Here is a 6,113-nt window from a genome sequence, read left to right as displayed (position 1 = left end):
ACCACTGAGGATATTTCACGTCAGCACTAAGGTCGGTGCAAGCCGGATGCAGAACTCGTATCGACTAGACATCGCTGGGATTGGACTAATTTTAGGCCTTCTATACAATGCCGGATTTCATACTTTGCCGGTAATATATATATCATGAATCCACCATGAAGTCCTCGATTAATTGTCATCAAATTTTGACAACTTTGCAAGTTTAAATTTTTTCTCAGGATTACGTCAAAGAATGATTGTTTGTAGGAGTCTTTCAGATAAACAATGAAAACAAGACATTCTTTTGAAGGGGGTGAATAGGATAGAATGTTATAAACAGCCACCACCGACGAAATGCGAAGCATTTGAGCGAAATATTGACCTCAGAAAGTCATTTGAATGTTAGATCATTGGAACAAAAATAAATATTTTATTTTATGCATTGAACAGCCGACCCAATTTTTTTGAGCTTACGGCCACTAATAACAACCTGAAGCCCTTCCCGCCTCCGTAAGGGGGCATACGGGGGCACTCCGAAAGTTCGAAGTGAGCATAACAGTTCAATTACATAAGCAAACATATTCAAAATTTTCAAATTAGAGTTTTAACAAATAGGTAGAATATTAATTATGAAATCCAGAAAACAGTGCTACTTAGAAATAAACTAANTCCGCCTGCTAGGATCTTCAAGCTATCATATTGTTTGTGAATTCTTGTTTAATTAAGTGGATTAAATACTCTATTTTTCAAAGCTTGCAGGCTAGACAAGGAATCCGTATAAATTGAGATATTGTTTGTAATTCTTTGTTCTTTAATCCAACGAATCGACTGGAGAATGGCTCATAATTCAGCCTTAAACACGGAAACGTGATCAGAGATGCGAAAGGTTTTTCTTTCAACAGGTTCTCCCTCCAGATAGGCCACGAAAGCGCATCCTGTCTTAAATTCATTGCTAAAATTTTCGATCCATCTGTGAATAATTTTAGTCCTTTATAAGTAGGTAAGTTTAGTTGATATTTTTAAGTAAAACTTCTTCAGCCGGATGATAAATATAAGGTGTAGGTATTGGTTTATAGATTATATGTTCTTCTCCATGTTGAAAAATATTATTTAACTGAGCTTCTACCTGCCATATCTAGAGGAATTGTCCCAGCAAGTACTTGGAGAGTGTCAGTAGATGCAGTCTTGTATGCCTTAGTGATAGATAGTAAAGAAGTTCTTTCAATTTTTTCCCCCAATCTATTAATGATTCTTACCTGTTGGGAAAACAAAATTTCTGCTCCATAGAAGATAAGTTTGTGAGTGCTGCTTAGGTAGATGAATTTCCGAACATCAGGGTTAATCCCCCAGTCGACTCCAGAGATTCTATTTAGTTTAGCTTGAAATTTAGTAACTTTGCTATAGATAAAGTAAAGGTGAGGCAACCAGGAAAGCTAATAATGCAATCTAAATCCGAGATAATCTATAGCTACCCTCATTGCAATGTTATCCCCACAGAGTTTTATAGGTTACGGCCACTAATGTTCAACTCCGTAGCCTTGTTATTTTGAACCCAATCCAGAAGACAAGAGAACTCCTGGATCAAATATTGGGAGAAATTTGCCTTCGTTGAAGATTTTTTGGTGGAACTAACCCTCATTTGCGTTACATGGAGAGGAAGAGCACGAGAACCTCTCACGGTTAGCCTGAAGGCAAGGGGACTCTAACCCATGATCTACTGAGGATGTTTCACGTCAGCACTGTGGTCGGCACGAGCCTAACATTTTAGCATAAAATTTGAAATCATTTACATGGTTGCTAAATGTTTTCATATTATTAAAATTTATTATTTCTCATACTTTCTTTTCCGCCAAAGCATTTGAAAGCTTAAAGCCAAGAAAAAGAGTCGGAAACAAAGAGAGGGCGATTAAAATAAATAAAAATATCCGCACATACAATGTTTTTAATCCCTCCTTTGCTCTATTTGATCTCTAGCGAGTTCTTCGTGCTGGAAAAAGTTTCATACTTTCTCAGATATAATTTTGAGACTCGAAATATGTGTAATATTGTAACTTTTCTTTTTCACTCACAAATATTTAAAAATATGTTAATGGCAGTCAATACGGAACAACTTGTGTGGAATATAATATCTGATAGAGTTCTAATTCAGTTTTTATGTTCCCTTAAGCTTGTTTTGTTTCATATCACGCAATAAAAAAGTTTTCTAAATATTTTTCCTCTTTTAACTTGTTAAGTAGCTAAATGTTTGAAGCATGTTTATCAAATGCCTGTGGGGATATAGCAGTAATCTACGAAGAATATAATATCTGATAGAGTTTTCAGTTCTTATGTTCCCTTAAGCTTGTTTTGTTTCATATCACGCAATAAAAAAGTTTTTTAAATACTTTTCCTCTTTTAACTTGTTAAGTAGCTAAACGTTTGAAGCATGTTTATCAAAAGCCTGTGAGGATATAGCAGTAATCTACGATGTCAACCTTCATCTATGAAAAGGTACCCCATTATAGAATTGAGTTAACATGCGTTATATGAATTGAAATAATATTTTTGTAGTGGCTGATACACTACAAGCCAAAGCATATTTCATATGTTTAGAACACTTGTGATCATATGTTTTAATCTACTTTAAAACATCTTATAATTTTTAGTAATGTTTTAGCAGTGTTATAAACAAATAAAAAATGCATATTTGAAATTATAGTTGCCGGAATTCTTATATTTCTTTTCAAATTAACTTCATGAGGTGGCCAAAAATGTGAGAAATTATGAAGGTTTGACTCTTTTCTATCACCTGGGAACCCAATAAATAATGCCTGGTTCTAATTTTTTATTTATTCTAAAATTGGAAAGTATTACATATTCTAATGGACATTGTATATCAAGAACTACACATTTTATAATGAAAAACAGTGAAAACATGTAATGTTTTATCGTTAAGAACATCATATTTTTAAAATTTAGGCACTAATTTTAAAGATGGNTTCATAGAGCTATATTAAGTTCACTGTCATGGTTGCCATGAGTGTATACAGGCCGACGCTCTGTGTGATCGAGACTGAGCAGTAACAGCACGAGGACAACGTCGTAGTCACAAGTAGCGAGTCAAGTGATCAATGTGGACTGTCTATCGAAGTAGGCATGTTCACATCGTAGTGGACGTTTCTGCCAACGTAGGCGTGTTTCGAACACGTCCAATGAACCGAAAGTCGCCAATGAGGGGAGTAGATCCCCACATCACGTCCGGATCACCAATGTGCCGCGTGGAGTTGTAATCGACAATATCAACCTTCATCTATGAAAAGGTACCCCATTACAGAATCGAGTTAACATGTCTTATATACTAGTGAATTGAAATAATATTTTTGTAGTGGTAGATGCACTACAAGCCAAAGCATATTTCATATGTTTAGAACACTTGTGATCATATATTTTAATCTACTTTAAAACATCTTATAATTTTTAGTAATGTTTTAGCTGTGTTTATAAACAAATAAAAATGGCATATTTGAAAGTAAAGTTGCCGGAATTCTTATATTTCTTTTCAAATTAACTTCATGAGGTGGCCAAAAATGTGAGAAATTATGAAGGTTTGACTCTTTTTTTTCATTTCGTTATTCTATCACCCGGGAACCCAATAAATAATGTCTGGTTTTAATTTTTTCATTATTCTAAAATTGGAAAGTATTATACATTCTAATGGACATTGTATATCAAGAACTACACATTTTATAATGGAAAAACAGTGAAAACATGTAATGTTTTATCGTTAAGAACATCATATTTTTAAAATTTAGGCATCAATTTTAAAGATGGAAAACTTTGATTTTTATGCAATAATTTCTTTCTTGGATCAAATTTATTGGTAAATAATGAGTACATCTTATTTCAATTATAGTGAATAAACTGAAATAAAATATTTACCGTTCTACTTAAAATGGTGTGAGAATTGGTGGGTATCAGCTTAAATTTTAAAAGCAAGTAATGTCTTAGATCCCAAGTCAAAATTCTTGTTGGTCCCATGATTTATGTTGGTTTCAGTGTGATTCATGATGGTCCAACATCATTTGATGGTCACGTGGATTAAGGATCCTACATCTTACCACTATTATTTAAGAGCATCGTATTGCCTTTAACTATTGAACAGATCAAGTTTACAGATATTTAAGCTGTTTTTCACCAAAACTACCCAAAAGTGGAGGAAAATAATTCTGAACCGAATTTTACCCATTGAAGAATTTCCTATCTCCTAGGTAAAGATTTAAAAAAAAAAAGGACTGCAACAATTAAGAACTATACTGATGACTTTTAATACATTTAATTAAACTGACTTTTTCACAATAAATACTTTAAATGAAACGAGAACAAATCAGAAAGAAATTATTTTATTTCAGTTATTTAAATGAGATTTAATATCCTTATAATGAGATTTAATTTCCCTAATTCAAGGATACTCCTCAGGGATGCTTCCCAGACTGTCGCCAATTGCCCATTATGCAGGTGACATAAATGAAAGTACCATCACCATATTAGGAAGAATATAAAAAAATTTTACAAAAAAAAAAAAAAATTTTCGTGATGAGCAGTCTGGTTAATTAAGGTGATTTTGTAATTATTAGTTAGTTTTGCGATTTCTCTTTGAATATATCATATCTTAATTTTACACTTATTAAAATGCTTAAAACATATTCAACGAAAACTTAGTTAGCAAGATTACGCGGGTAAATATATCCAACCAATTTGGATTTTTTTTATGTTGGACCATGAGCCCGAATTCCTACATTAGGAGGATGGTTGTTCATGATCGTTCCAGCATTGGATTTCTTAGACACTGTGATGAAATTCGTGATGGTTCAAGATTAAGAAACCATCAAAACATGTTGCTACTCATAATCACCATCATAAATCAGTCAGATCCATTCCATGATGGAAAATGGTACTATAACGGTTAACCATCAAGAGAAGTTTGACTCTCATGGACCCACTACGATCCGGGATGGTCCATGATGGTAAAAACTATGCATTTCCATGATGGTTTAATGGGAATTCTTATTGATTCACAGCAATATATCATCAAAACAATTGTTTTTTTTAAACGGTAGACCATCATAACTCAGTCCAAATTCCTACATTAGGATGGTTGTTGTTCATGATCATCTTAACATTGGAAGACACTATGAACCGAAAAATCTCTCGATCATTTTATAAAGAGTTCTTTGTCAGGAACTAGTTATTATATGATCATCTGAAGTGTTTGAAAATTATTTTGCATTTGTTAATGTATATAGTGCTTAAAAATATTTTTTAAGTGCTTAAAAAGTACTTAAGAGGAGCTTATTATTTTTTGTTGAAAGATTTGGCTACGCATCCTGTGATAGGAACTTTAAGTAAAAAAATTAGTTTTATTGCTGTTAGTAATATGAATAGAAAATATATGAGAAGTTTTTTAAAATTGCTTTCATACTTAAGAAATTCCCAAGGGATTATATGTCTCGTAATAGACAAATAACTTTTTAACAGTACATTTATTTATGATGCAATATTTTGAAAACATTGCAGAAGTGAGTAGATGGCTGAATAAATGCTAATAAAAGTAATAACTCAATGAAAAAGAACTAATAAAGCAAATTATTTGTGATTTAAAATATTGACGTGAGTTGTTGAAAAAAAATGGTGTTGTCCATGAATGTTAGAGTAAAAAGAGGACTTGCTTTCAGCGACTTGATCCGCATGCATTCATGACAGTTAGGACAATAAATGCCGAGATGTAAAATTAAATATCTCATTGTCAGGGTTGAAAAATTTTGTCGCCTGAACCAGTAAAAGAAAATTTTTAATCTAGATTATTAATGTAGATGAAAAATGTAGATTTAGAAATAATGAACTCATGATACAAGTCATGAAATTTAAAAATTAGCGATCATAAATGTTAATAGTGACAACAAAATTATTTACTAAAATTTCTAGTGAGAGACAAAATTAGAAACAAAAATTAGAATTACCAGAAAATATAACAAAATAAAATTTTTTGGCTGAGATATGCTAAATACATGCTAAACAAAGTTCCATATTACGTTAGTTATAATTTTTACTTCTATATAGTTCTATGATGGTATAAAAGTTGAGTTATTTATTTGTGT

Source organism: Parasteatoda tepidariorum, unplaced genomic scaffold (assembly GCF_043381705.1).
Source record: "Parasteatoda tepidariorum isolate YZ-2023 unplaced genomic scaffold, CAS_Ptep_4.0 HiC_scaffold_1015, whole genome shotgun sequence".
Taxonomy (NCBI): Eukaryota; Metazoa; Arthropoda; class Arachnida; order Araneae; family Theridiidae; genus Parasteatoda; species Parasteatoda tepidariorum.
The sequence above is the reverse complement of the archived record's forward strand: the minus strand, read 5'-3'. Positions refer to the sequence as shown.